This window comes from Panthera onca, chromosome B4 (assembly GCF_046562875.1).
Source record: "Panthera onca isolate mPanOnc1 chromosome B4, mPanOnc1 haplotype 2, whole genome shotgun sequence".
In the NCBI taxonomy this organism is placed as follows: domain Eukaryota; kingdom Metazoa; phylum Chordata; class Mammalia; order Carnivora; family Felidae; genus Panthera; species Panthera onca.
The window spans coordinates 45,764,079-45,779,040 of NC_138345.1; the positions used below are offsets into that span (position 1 = coordinate 45,764,079).

The window sequence follows — 14,962 nt, forward strand, 5'->3', positions numbered from 1 at the left end:
CCAGTCCACAAGCCAGGGAGATTCGAGGGCTCACATCTGCAGGCCACAAGAGCTGCGGCCTTAGAAAGGGTCTCAAGTGCCACCATACTCTCAGTGGTTCTCCGTGCAGCTTGGAGAAAGCACAGTACTCTCCAGCTCCACCATTACTACTAATATAAGGAAGGTTTATAAAATTCTTACCTAATAAACAATTTAGAACAGTCAAAACAAATCGACTACTGGGTGCCTGGGTATCTCAGATAGTTAAGCATCTGACTCTGGATTTTGGCTCAGGTCATGATCTCACAGACATAAGATGAGCCCCACATTGATCTCCGTGCTCAGAGTGGAGCCTGCTTGGGATTCTCTCTCCTTCTTTCTCTGCCCCTCCCCCATTCATGCTTTCTCTCTCTCTCCCTCTCTCCCTCACCCTCTTTCTCTCTCTCTCTCTTTCCCTTCCTCCCTCTCTCCCTCTCTCTCTTTCAAAATAAATAAGTATACATTTTACACTTGATCTTAGCCAAAAGGCCGAGAAGCGATAATAAGTATACATTTTAAAAATGGACTACATATATACTCATAAAGAAGTGATGGGGATTTCTTGATATTTCACCTTTTAAATAAAATCATGTCATATTGTGTGTTCTATTACGCACTTCTCTTTTACTGAAACTTATCCTTTTGAGATACATCCATGATGATACACGCAACTCTGAATCCTACCTCCCAGCCACTATTATATCTCCTATCTTCAAAAAAAATCTTCCATTCACTTTGCCATCCACTTACTGCCTTCTCTTTTGCTCTCTTCTCTCTTGTGCTGTCTATTTTCATCGTCTCTAAGTTGTGTCAAACTCTCTCAACCACTCCAGTCAGAGCCCCTGGACTCTGCTAGCAAGAGCCTAAATGTCCTTCCTCTCTAGAGATGCTGCATTACTTCAGGAATGGCCAAGGAGAGGCCTCACGTCTCAGTTCCTGGCAGCGGTTTCTGTGGTTCCCCCATGGCTTTAGGGTGCCTTTCTCTTCTCTGTCCTGAACCTTAGGATCTGGAGCCAAGCAGACTGACCCAGCTCAAGAGGTGATGGCAATTCTGTTGTTTCTACCGCCATGTGATAGTCTTTTTTTTTTTTTTTTTTTTTTTTTTTTTTTTTTTAATTTTTTTTTTCAGTGTTTTTTTATTTATTTTTGGGACAGAGAGAGACAGAGCATGAACGGGGGAGGGGCAGAGAGAGAGGGAGACACAGAATCGGAAACAGGCTCCAGGCTCTGAGCCATCGGCCCAGAGCCTGACGCGGGGCTCGAACTCACGGACCGCGAGATCGTGACCTGGCTGAAGTCGGAGGCTTAACCGACTGCGCCACCCAGGCGCCCCCATGTGATAGTCTTAAGAACGCTGCACAGGTAAGATGCCCAATCTAGAAGTCTTTTCTGACAACTTCTAAAGAGATACGTAAGCATCATGTTGAGTCCTTCCTTCCCTGGCGAGCACTGTCAAGGCAAGAGAGGAACAAAGAGCCTTCCTTCAGGACCCCGACCCTCAGACTGCCTGTGGATTCCACTCAGCTCACCAGAGTTCTAGCTGTTAGGAGGACCGAGGAGTCACAGTGTGGGCCAAGAATAGCTTTCCAGCCCACCTCTTCCTCTCCTGAAAACATATTAGAGTTTGCAGTAAGGGTCTCTGCATGAATGCTTAGATCCCCCTGAGGGAGAGGACTTGGAGCTCGTGAAGGAATAAGGGTACACTGTTCTCAGAGCATCTCGCCTGTGAAAGGGTATCTTTATTGGCCATGCATATGCAACCACAACCTTCTCTCCTCGCCCTGCTCGTGGAGAAAGAGGCACTCCTCCACTAAGCAACCTGACTCTATTGATAAATCACTTAGAGGCACAAGTCAGACTCCTGGCAGGGACAGGTATCTCATTCATATTCTTTTCCTGCTTTCTTTCTTTTTTTTTCTCTATCCTGTTCAAATTACTTTGCATCTCAGTTTATGCTGAGATATGGGTGGATAGGCACGAGTTCCTAAAGTCCCCACATCCTGCTCGGGAAATGTGAAAAAAACAAAGCGTCCGCTATGAATATCCTCTCTCCAAACCCCAGCCCTGAGACACAAACCACCTGTGCAGGAAGACCCACCAGGAGATGCTGCTTACCATGTTAACATATTTCACAGACGAATACAACTGCATTCTAAAAAGATTTTCACAATAAACCGTCTACATGTAGGACTGGTCGCAGAGAGAGGAACAATAAAAAGTATGGGCAAAGAAGCAAATCTTACCAGAGATTTTGGAAAGCAAGGTCATCTGGGACAAATAAAACATTTTTTATAATGAGTACTGAGTGTATAATGAAATAGAGAAATGACTCGAGACGAGTAAACTTACTTTCTTCGCCTTTCTTTACATCTCTTGTCTCGAGTTGTTTGTTTCCTTGGATAAGACAGCCAGGGTTTCAGTCTCAGCTCTCTCACTGTCTGTGACTTGGGGCAATTTATTTTACCTCTATATCACAGTCTCATTATCTGTAAAATAGAAGATGATAATAGCACTCACCTCTTTGGGTGACTATAAGTATGAAATGTGAATGGACTACCTAGCTCACTGTCTGGCACATAGAATGTATTCAATGCGGTTAGCTGAGAGGATTATTTACACTCCTTTTACAAATTTCTCAATATTCATTCCCTCCCATTTAATGGCCCTGGGCCCCTCAATCCATTCCATCTGCCCTCAGCCTCCCCCCTCTTCACTACCTTCATTCCCATCTCTGGGCCAGTTTGACAAGTCGCTGGGGCAGGTTTATAAGCTGTTCCAGTCTATCTTTCCAGCCCCCGAAACTTCCCTCACTCCATAAACTCACTCTGTGTGCTGGCCACACTGAACCTTCCTAGCCCACGGTGATGGCCACTCTTCAGTGTTTCTCTGTCTTTACTTCCTTCATGCTCTTTTCCTGGAATGCTCTTCTCTCTCTGTCCTTCCATCCATCCTTCACTCCACAGCTCTTTGAGCCCACCCCTGTAACTCCACTTTTCTCATTGTATTGCCAAGTTTTATTTATGGAATACACTTAGCCATATTGTTCTCTATGAATCTAGACCAAGATAGATAGATGATAGATAGATAGAGAGAGAGAGAGAGAGAGAGATGATAGATAGATAGATAGATAGATAGATAATAGAAAGATAGATGATAGAGAGAGAGAGAGATAATAGATAATAGAGAGATAGATAATAGAGAGATAGATGCTAGATAGATAGATGATAGATAATAGAGATAGATGATAGACAGATAGATAGATAGATAGATAGATAATAGAAAGATAGATGATAGATGATAGATAATAGAAAGATAGATGATGGATATCTATCTATTAGATATCTATGTATCTATCTATCTATGTAGATATCTATGTAGAGAGATAGATAATAGAGAGATAGATGATAGAGAGAGATGATAGATAGATAGATAATAGATGATAGATGCATAGATGATAGATAATAGAGAGAGATGATAGATAGATAGATAATAGATAGATGATAGATAGATAGATAGATGATAGATAATAGATAGATGATAGATAGATAGATAGATAGATAGATGATAGATAATAGAAAGATAGATGATAGGTAGAGAGATAGATAATAGATAGATGATAGAGAGAGAGATGATAGATAGATAGGTAGATAGATAATAGAGAGATAGGTAGATGATAGATAATAGAGATAGGTAGATAGATAATAGAGAGATAGATGATAGATAATAGAGATAGGTGATAGATATAGAGATAGATGATAGATAGATAGATAGATAGATAGATGATAGAAAGATACATGATAGATAATAGGAAGATGATAGATAGATGATACATACATACATACATACATACATACATACATACATAGACACATAGATAGACAGACTACATATATTGATCTGTATATCTCTACCTAGTAGGTACCCAAGGCATGCTTGTGGAATGTATGAGTGAGTGGACTGTTTCTTCTGAGCTGTTCCAGTCTCGCTAGGCGACTTGGAAAATTTTCCAGGGACACCAGATTCCAGGGAAGATTCTCCAGGGACACACTGCCTTCTCTTGCCATCTACAAAACACAAGTGTGTGAGACCCTCAGGTCACTTGGGCAAATTTTCCAGATTGAAAACACCAAGCCTGGGTGCATTTGACTCTCATGCGGAGGTGAGTATTCTGAAGATGAAATCGAGATGAGGGGTACAATTCCTCCACTGGCCCAATTTCCCTGTGAGATCCTCTCATGATCTAAAGAGCATTCTGTAAAGAATTAATGTGGCACTTGCCTCACCCATCCTGGGCAATAAGATAAAAGTCTCAGTGGTCAGTGTGGCTCCATATCAGGAGCCCCTCCTGTCTCTATTGTGTATTTTTTTTTCTTGTATTAAGTTTTTTAATTTTAATTCCAGTACAGTTAATATACAGTGTTATGTTAGTTTCAGGTGTACAATATAGCGATTCAACAATTCTATACATCACGATAAGCGTACTCTGAATCCCCCTGACCTATTTCACCCATCCCCCATCCTCAGTTGTTTTTTGGAGACGGGAACATTGGAACAGAGATTCCCTGGGAGATCCCAAAAATTCCTCATCATCCCACTATAGCAGTAGGGAATCCAGAAATGATTCACAGCTAAAGCCACTGTCCCACATCAACGCATCATGTGGCCATTTAAACTGGAAACCAGATGGCCATCTGGACACAATCTATCCATATTTTTGTGAAATCATAAATATACAGTGAGTAAGAGGAGTTTAGTATATCCTGTTATAATGTTGGTGCTGGGAGCCATGAAGACCAATCCCTGATGTAGTGAAAGACATATTTCCTATAGAGCCAAAACCCCCCGGGACAGGATTCCACCTGCTAGAAAAGTAAATCCAAGGGAGAGAGAGGCACTTCCCAATATGTTTTTTTGGCTTGTTTTTGGGGTTGGTTTTTTTTTTTTTTTTTACTTCCCAATAGGTTTTTTGCTTTTTGTTTTTTCAGTTGTTTGCTTTGTTTTATTTTGTTTTACTATAGTTCAGTTCTACTGGTAGCATGGTGGGACTCCCACATGATGTGGCACAATTTCCCGAGTTTCAGTAAAAGACACGTAAAAAACTATGGTCTCCTGTCAGACTCAGAAATAATGAATTAGCATGTGAAAAAAAACAACAACAGGAAAAGTAAGTGACCCTTCCAAAGTCACCGGATTACTGGCAGAGTGTGGACCAGAGTCCAGGTGTCCAGACCCCTCACCACCAGGCCTCCTTCCTGTGGACAAGATCCCTTCTAGGTCAGAGCCAAGAACCAAGGAGATGACATTGGGTGGTACGGTACAGTTCCGGCCCCAACTCCTAACAGTCTGAGTTCAAAATCTAGCTCTGCTTCTTAGCAACTGGGAGACGTTGAGTCGATTTACTTAATTTCCCTGTGCCTCTATTTCCTAATCTGGAAATGGGATTGATGATAATATGGGTCACTCTAAGAACTAAATGACATAGTAAAGCTTTGGGAATAGGGCCTGAGGCATAGTAAGGACTATGTTAGTTGTTGTTACTGTAGTAAGGGCTTCTCTGCAAGCCTTATTAGAACAACAGAGAGCAAGGGGTTCTCCTGTTCCTCTCACCAATGGTCTTACATTTGCTCTGGCACTAGCATTCCCAAAGTGGAATCTCCTGTTAATTTCCCCCAGATCCATGACCCATTTCTGCTAGGAAACTTTTCAGTGGCTGCTTACGTATTACTTTTTCCGGGGTCTCTTCCACCACTGGGCAATGGCCCCTCTTAGACCTGGCTTGCATTGGGATAGAATCTGATCTGCCTCTCCATAACTTCTCCCCATCGGTCTTAACACTACTGCTTGACTTCTCATATGAAGATAAATGTTTCCCCTGGGATACTTGGCGATGTGTTGGGGATTTGTAAACTCATAAAATGAATATGGCACGTTTTCCTGATGAACCAAACTAAAATGAAGATTTATTGGGCAAGTGGGATGGAACTGAAGCTTTGTGTTGAATGTTTTTTTCTTTTAAAAAGATTTTCTGGTTTAAAATACTTTTCCTTAGAACAAACAAGCATATTTTCATGTATAATATAAAGTTCCAATAATTTGTTTTTCAGACTTGACTCAGAATTCTGTTTCTGGCAGCTCAGCCCCAGACTTCCCAGGAGTATCCATTTACTTGCCTTTGACATTAGGGATTTCTAGATGGAAAAGCCTGAAAAATGCTACTCTATTGAACAGGAGCTACAAAAAACAAATCTAATTCCTTTCCCACAGGACCGCCCGTCAGGTTTCCACAAGATCTTACAGTTGGAAAGAGACTCAGAAATTGTCTAAATCGATCTCCTTCCTGCAGCAGCCCTAACAGATGGTCACCCAGCCTCTGCTGGATCAGGCTCAGAGCAAAGAGACCACGTGGTAATCCTTGCCACTCCATTGCTGGCCAGATCTAATGGTTAGAATATTCTTTTCTTAAGCTGAGCAACGTGCACGTCAGATGTGAGTTGAACTCCATGCTGGTCACTTAACCTCACCGGACCTCAGTTTCCTCAGCTTTAAAATAGAATGAGTGGTGTTAGCTACATCACAGGGATACTTAGATGGGAAAATGCATGTAAATTACTTAGCATTGTGTCCCACACGTTGAAGGATTCAGTAAATGTTCACCACCATCATCATCATTTCCTGCATGTTGTCCGTGAGCCAATGACACAGAACCTGTTTGTACTATCTCTGCTCCCAAACCATGTTTTAGGTAGTGGATAATAGTTAATATACTATCTCCCAGCTGTGCCTAAAAGCATTATTTCCTAAGTTTAAGTATGCCCCACCTTCCTCGACAGATTAACACTCGGACCCTTCAGTTAAGTTACCTTCTTTCAGAAAGCCATTTGAAAACGTATTAAAAGATTCTTACAGCTGAACTGGAGAAACGTTAGAAAATGAAAAGTGCAGTGGAGAAAAGAAAAAGGGGCCACGTCAAGAGATGGGAAAGGCTAGGATGCCGAGGGGTGCAATTTAAAATAGGGTAGATCATGGGGTACCTGGGTGGCTCAGTCGGTTGCATGTCTGACTCTTGATTTTGGCTCAGGTCCTGATCTCACGGTTCATGAGTTTGAGCCTCACATCGGGCTCTGTGCTGACAACACAAAGCTTGCTTGGGATCTCTCTGCCCCTCCCCTGCTTGCTCTCCCTCTCTCTCAAAATGAATACATAAATCTTAAAAATATAAAAGAGAGTAGTCACGTAGCTCAACAACTCCAAGGACTGAGCTTTCTTATGAAGTCCGATTGGCAAACGTGGCTTTGACCAGAGTTGAGGGAGGTGTTCGGCTCCTTCTAAGAGTTGCAGACAGACAGACAGACTTGCAGAGCAGCACCGACCTGATTTACCCACCCAGCAGCAGGCTGAAAAGCAGGGAAAGATGGAGTGGGGATCTGGCCGGGGGAGCCTAAGTCTACTGCTGTCCTGCTCACCGCGTGTGGTCCAGAAGCACAGCGCCAGCCCTCTGAGTCTCTCCAGAGAGGGCCACGGGAGCAGGGGTCCCCATCCTTCCATCATGCCTGGCCCCTAAAAATCAGCCCAGTGGATATGTCAGGCTCTCTCAGTCATCCAATTAACTCCTCCTCCCCTTGTAGAGAGGAGCAACCACGGTGCTATGGACTGAATCATGTCCCCCTAAAATTCACATGTTGAAGCCCCAACTCACAATGTGACTATATTTGGAGATAAGGCCTTTATGGAGGTGAAGTGAAATGAGGGCATGATGGCGGGGCCCTAATCGATTGGAAATGGTGTCTTCTCATAAGAAGACACGAGACACCAGAGCTCTCTTTGTCTCCACCCCACACATTGCAGAGGAATGGCCACAACTAGAAGGCAGCTGCCTACAAGGCAGGAAGAGCCATCTGCAAGAGCAGGGGAGGGGCAGAGAGAGAGGGAGACACAGAATCTGAAGCAGGCTCCAGGCGCTGAGCTGTCAGCACAGAGCCTGACATGGGGCTAGAACCGGCGAACTGCAAGATCATGATCTGAGCTGAAGTCAGACGCTAGACCGACTGAGCCACCCAGGCGCTCCAAATAAAGCAAACTTTAAATAGAAAGTTACTTACTGTGCCCCTAGCTCTGTGATCAATATATTAATTTCTTCTTGGGAAAGGAGGAAACGAAACAAAGGCTGGAGCAGGCGAAAGAGTAAAGAAGGAAAACATTCACAGAGGGAAAGAAGAAAACCAAAACGAGTTAAAAGTTAAGTACTCTTGAAACCCGAATTCAGATGGTGCAAATGCTAATTGAAAGCAGGAACATTTGTAAAGTATTTACTGAATGCCTGATGCATTCGGGGTCCTAAGTTAAGTGTGGAAGATGCAATTAAACAGTAGGCTATCAATCCTGCCTTCCAGAAACTTAAGTTTTAAAATGCAAATTCTTCCTCCCTACCCCTTTCTTCCCTTCCCTCCTTCCGTCCCTAATTTACCAAACATTTATCAAGCCAGTCCTTTTGCTTTTGAGGTGCTCACAGTCTCAAAAGAAAGAGAAAAAGAGATGTGTTAGCAATGATATCAGCCTGTGAAAGGCCGCTAGTTTCACAAAGACAAAGAACCTTAAAGGATGACTATAAGTTCCACAGATGGGGTCAGAGGAGAAGAACATTCTGAGCAGAAGAGACTGCCCAGCCCCAGCCCCAAGGCATGCATGCACAGTGTTCTCTTGAGAGGCCAAGAAGAGCCCTGAGGGGGTGCCTGGATGGCTGAGTCCGTGAAGCATCCAACTCTTGATTTCAGCTCAGGTCCTGAAATCGCAATTCATAAATTCGAGCCCCACATCGGGCTCAGCGCCTGGATCCTGCTTCAGATTCTGTGTGCCCCTCCCTCTCTGCCCCTCCCCTGCTTGTGCTCTGTCTCTCTGTCTGAAAGATAAATAAACATTAAAAAACAAAAAACAAAAAACGAGCAGTCCTGAGAGCTTTAGGTGGGAAGGGTAGACCCCTCAGTGGAGTTTCTCTCTGCCTTCAGAATACTTCTAGATGTGCTTTCGCCTTGAGTTACGAAGCTGAAAAACCAGCCAGAAATACCTATTTTGCTGAAAACGGCCAGGTCCCGCCCCTTTTGCCAAGCGCTGCCTCTGGGGCTCCCACCCCCCACAAACCCGCATCCCTTCCCACGTCCTGATGATGGCAGGAGCAGAGAGGAGCCAAGGGGAAAACAGCTCAGCTCCTCCACCCTGCTTCTTAATGCCCTTTTTTATTCCAGATTTTCCAGCTCTTTAAGCCTCCCACTCCTGCTAAGTCCCTAACATCCACTCATTCATACTTTTTTTAAGTGCTAGGCACTTTTCATGTATTTTTTTAACTGATATTCAAAACAAGCCCAAGAGGGAAGTATTATTATTCTATTTACAGATGGGAAAACTGAAGCTCACAGAGGTTGTATAAATTGGCTAAGGTCATACAAGTAGTTAAGTTGGAAATGTAAAACCAAGTCCCTCTGACTCCATAGCTGTGGTTTTCAAAGTGTGGTCCCTGGACTGGCAGCACCTCCGGGGTCCTTGTCAGGGACCTACTGAATCAGACACGGTGGCAGGAGACAGTCTTTGAGATGTTAGTCCACTGTCTTCCTGGTTTGGGCCTCCCTGAAATAAACCTTTTTCCTGTTTCACCTCCACTGGTCTCTGCCTCTGGATTTTGTCAGCAGCGAGTGGCCGAACCCAGTCTGTTTGTGACCCCCCAGAGCTCGGTGCTCTGGAACCGCTGTGTCCCAGCTGCGATCTGCAGCTCTCACTAATTAATACACGATTTAGAAGACACACAGGAAACTTACATCTCATAAACTCAAGAGGTGTGCTAGTCACTGAACCCGCTCGTTTGCCTTCATGCCTTTTCTCAGACTAGATCAGTTACAGGTCATTGTAATACACAACCCACAAACACATGAATCGAGCCTTATGACCTATCTGTTCTCAACGTGCTTGCAATCACATAAGTTTACATAATGTCAGTGACTTTCAAAACTTGAATGAATCTAATGACTTGCCCTCGAAAAGTATAAAGAGAGGCAGAGAGCCAGGAAGTCCATTTTTTAAGTTATAAATTTAACAGGAAGCCTTTGACGACCCCAAATGGTATTGTACTGTATTCGTGGCAAGAGCAGAAACAGAGGCACGGGTGTGAGGGGACACATTAGAAGCAAAACAAAACAAAAAACAGAAGTTGTGGAAGTTCAGGTCCTGCAGTCTGTCTGAGCAAAGCCTTGAGGCGATTCGAATGGACGCTCAAGACTAAGAGCAGTGCTTGAAGCTTGTACCCTTGACCTCTGCACTGTCTTTCGTCTCCACTTTCCTGCTCTCTGTATGCAAAAAATCACCTCGGAGGACTCATCCTGCAAAATAGATTGTTTTCACTTCTCCACCCAGATGCTTCCAAGGGATGAAAGGTAACCTCTTTACTCTAGACCCTAAAGTGGACCCCCAGCTCAGTTGGCTATCCCAGATTCGTTAGCACACCCAGAACATACCTTCAAGCAGAGGCCAATTGCTGAGCCTAGAGATCTGCTCTCCCAGCCTGTAAGGAATTCTAGGACACTAGCTACCCACGAAGAGGGAAATTATAGCTTTGCTACTGAATCTGACCTGGTATTAAGATCTCCTTGTCAGCACAACCCTACCCTCGTCCGGATTGACTGCTCATTCTAGGCCTCCCTCCCCTTGGGGACGTCACTCTGACCTCTGCCACCAGCTGGCGTTTGTTGATTGACTATTCCGTCTGTGTGGGGACCTCCACTAGGCACTTGAGATGCATTATCTCAATCAATTCTTACAACAGCCTGGGAGGTGGGTACTATTATCAGCCCCATTTCAAAAATGAGGAAGCCAAGGCACAGGAGATTAAGTAACTGAGCTAAGGTCCCCAGCTCATGCGTTGCAGAGCTGAGACTCAGACTCATTTTTTTGTCCACCATGCTTTACCATGCTTTATTGACTGGTATGGCCTTTTTTGAACAAGTTCCCCCCTCCTGGTATCCTTCAGGCTCAAGCTCTGTGTTCCAGGTTGAAAGGCCTCTTTGCAGCCACGTGGATCCAGTTTCGTGCTCTACTGATATCTTTCCTCCCCACCTAGGCTGTGCTCCACCTGGAGGTGTGCTCCACTAGCCAGCATTTTACCCCCTACTCCCTTCTCCTTCCTTCACACCAGCTTTATCTCCTCTACATGGTGCTTAGAAGAGAATAAATTCTAGCTTCTGCCAATTCCCAGTTTCTGAGATGGGCTTTTTTATCTTACCATCTCTGCTTTGACCAAGCACTCTGTACAACTTCAAACATCATCGCCCATTATCAGGCTGACTGACAAGGAACACTTGGCCCATTTTGAAGCCAGCTTTCTTTCTTTTTTTTTATTCTTTTTTAATGTTTATTTATTTTTGAGAGAGAGACAGAGACAGAGCATGAGCAGGGGAGGGGCAGAGAGAGAGGGAGACCCAGAATCCCAAGCAGATTCCAGGCTCTGAGTTGTCAGCACAGAGCCCGATGACTCTGAACCCATGAACTGTGAGATCATGACCTGAGCTGAAGTTGGACGCTCAACCGACTAAGCCACCCAGGTGCCCCTTGAAGCCAGCTTTCTTAAAGCCACTCTCACATTTAGCGCCCTTGATATAGATTTTTGTCTACAACAGGGTAGGGTGCACGGAGAAGATAGGCAAGAATCAGGGAAGAGGCTTTGTCTTTGCTTATGATTCCACTGGTGGTGGAACCAGTACTGAATGTGGTGATTTAAGCTGAAAATACAAAAATGGGGCTGGGGGGGGGGGGGGGGGCGGTGTGTGGCAGGTAGCAGATACAACTTCTCACAGGCGTGGCTGATCAGAGTTCCTTGTGAGGTTCCTCTAACAGAAGTTGTGGGGAGACCTCCTGGAGGGTCCCTTCCTCCCAGAACGATTGAGGGATAGGCCAGCTCAACCTTCCAGGCAAACAGGAAACTCTGCCCACACACAGAAGGAAAAAGGAAGCGCCCAGATTCCTGTTCCAAGTAGCCTTTTGAGGAGGACTTTATCTTTGGGGAAAATTTTGCTAAAGGAAATTTGAACTGAAGTTGCAAGTTTCCTTTGTTAAGAAAAGCAAATAACATGAAAAGGGAGAGAAGCGATGAGACAAAAACTGGGTCATCACAGATGCAGATCTAATCTCCAGGATAAAATACACTGGAAAGAACTAGACTCTGCACACAGGGAGGGGAAGAGACAGTAGCAGACAGGGGTGCAAGGGTGCAGCATAAGCAAAGGCTCCAGACAAGATGACCTGACCTTTTCAAGAGGTAGTGAGGGGTCCCCGTCAACCAGAGAGAGAGAGCAGAACAGACTCAGGTTTGTAGGGGCAGGTTAGAGCCTTGTACTATGGAGATGCACTATTTACTAAACCCATGGGCCATAGAGAGTTCTGTGCTCCAAGCATCTAGGAAATGAGACCATTAAAGCATATTAATAATAACAGTCAACATTTTTTTTTTTTTTTGAGAGAGAGAGAGAGAGTGCACAAGCTGGAGAGGGGTAGAAGGAGAGGGAGAATCTTAAGCAGGCTCCACACCTACTATAGAGCCTGACACGGGGCTTGATCTCACCACCGTGAGATTGTGACCTGAGCCAAAATCAAGAGTCGATGTTCAACCAACTGAGCCACCCAGGTTCCCCTAACAGTCAACATTTTTTTTTCTAATTTTTTTTTAAGGGTTATTTATTTTTGAGAGAGACAGAGACAGAATGAGAGTGAATTGGGGCAGAGAGAGAAGGAGGCACAGAATCCGAAGCAGGCTCCAGGCTCCGAGCTGTGAGCACAGGGCCTGACGTGGGGCTTGAACTCACAAGCTGTGAGATCATGACCTGAGCTGAAGTCGGACGCTCAACCGACTGAGCCACCCAGGTGCCCCATCGTTTTTAAACATATACTAGAATCTTCTCAGGGCTTTTGCATGGATTAGCTCATTTAACCCTCGCAACAACTCTGTAAAATAGATGCCACTATTATTGCTATAAGCAATAATGTTATTTGTATAGTATAATAATATTTGTTTATTTCACTATATTTATCTAATATAATAATTGTATTATTTGGGGGCGCCTGGGTGGCTCAGTTCGTTAAGCATCCGACTTTGACTCAGGTCATGATCTCACAGTTCATGGATTCGAGCCCCACATCCGGCTCTGTGCTGACAGCTCAGAGCCTGGAGCCTGCTTTGGATTCTGTGTCTCCCTGTCCTCTGCCTCTCCCCCACTTGTGCTCTGTCTCTCAAAGATGAATAAATGTTAAACAAATAATAATTAAAAAAATAATAATTGTATTATTTGCTTGTAATCAGGGAAGTTTGCATGGCCATCTTCCTTCCTATCTCCCCACTCACTAACTGCTGCTTCTGACCCCTCGAGAGGACACAGTAAGGCTGACCATCTTTCTCAAGGTCACATGTTTTATAAGGCTCATCAGCACTGCCAAGCAGTCCACAAAACTAATAAAATGCATCTTCTCTCTGTTCTTCAGGAAGAATTCTAGCAACTCTGGAATAGCAATGAGCTGTAGCAGAAAGAAACCTGGGAATCCTAACCCTGCAACTGAAGAATGAGACCTTGGACTTTGAACCTTAAAGGCTTAAGTATTGAGTGAGATGATCATACCTCTGGCCCATAGTGGACACTCAGCAAATCTTTAGCTCATGTTCATTGACACTTCTCGGGTTCCAGGCATGTGCTAGACCCTACGTACACAACTCCTGAATTAAATCAATGGGAGTACACCCGCTGCATAATTCTGCTACAATTCAGAGCATGAAGAGTGGTTATGTTCAGAACTGTGGGAAACGTCTCGAAACTCCCTACACTAGATTTGTGTAATAGTTGTTTGGGCCCCATAGAGTTGAGGTTCTCATGTCCCCTTTTTAGTTATATTTTAATGAATGAAATCGATTCAATAGGTTGTGATCGTAAGGCAACTTTACTCTTTCTCTCGCTGTCCCTTTAAATGTTTTATTTATTATTTTTGAGAGAGAGAGAGAGAGAGAGAGAGCATGAGCGGGGAAGGGGCAGAGAGAGAGAGGAACATACAGAATCCAAAGCAGGTTCCAGGCTCTGAGCTGTCAGCACAGAGCCCGACACAGGGCTCGAACTCATGAACTGTAAGACCGTGACCCGAGCCGAAGTCAGACACTTAACCGACTGAGCTCCCCAGGTGTCCTCTCCAGCTTCCCTTTAAATCTATTCTGTAACTAGGCTCTTTCTCTGGCACTGGTTGAGACTTCAGACCGGTCTAGTAGCTTTTCTGATCATTCCTAGGCACATGGGTCATTTTTGATCACAAAAAACAGCTTCATTTAGTCTTTTAAATCCAGGCCATGATGATAATCAAAATTCTGAATTTTTACCTAAATTAGAGAGTCTCTCGTCTTCTAACGGGGCAGTACTTCAGACTCTGACCATTTGCCTGTAGGCAGAAAGTGTTGCGTGGCCATCTTCCTATCTCCCCCGCTGGACCCTCCCATACTCGCCAGCTGCTGCCCCTGACCTCTTCCAGGTCAGATTCAGGGGCGGTGGGGACTACAGGACAAGAGCATCTGTCTTACATGACTGGGGCTACTGTGACCTAGAGGTACGTGCGGGGCCTGGCAGATATGCAAAGCCGACCTCTTGTGGGAGGCAGTTGCCAAGTGGTTATAGGAACCTCCAACCCATTTACCTTAACACAAGGGTGGCCACAGGCCCTGTTTGCAGGGAGGGACGGTTCCAGCTTAAGCCTGTTGCCCTGGCAAACTCACTAATACCATCCCCTTTCTTTTTTACAAGTGTCCCCATTTAGATGGTAATTACATAGCCATTCTGCATAACACTGATAAGACCTCTGGATGACCAAGTTTCAACTTCCCCCAGCCCTGCAGGCTAGTACTCCTAGTAGTCCACTTGTACTGGCTACTTCGTCCCTC

At 44.6% G+C, this 14,962-nt stretch overlaps 1 long non-coding RNA gene across 1 annotated transcript; it reads right to left on the reverse strand.

Moving 5' to 3' along the window:
• Nucleotides 1-2,373: 2,373 nt before the first annotated feature.
• LOC144616822 (uncharacterized) lies at nt 2,374-14,630 on the reverse strand. The gene is made up of 3 exons (XR_013556559.2): nt 14,408-14,630; nt 3,930-4,082; nt 2,374-2,504 (listed from the first exon to the last, which is right to left on the reverse strand). It is a non-coding gene; the product is annotated as an uncharacterized LOC144616822 (long non-coding RNA).
• Between the last annotated feature and the right edge of the window lie 332 nt (nt 14,631-14,962).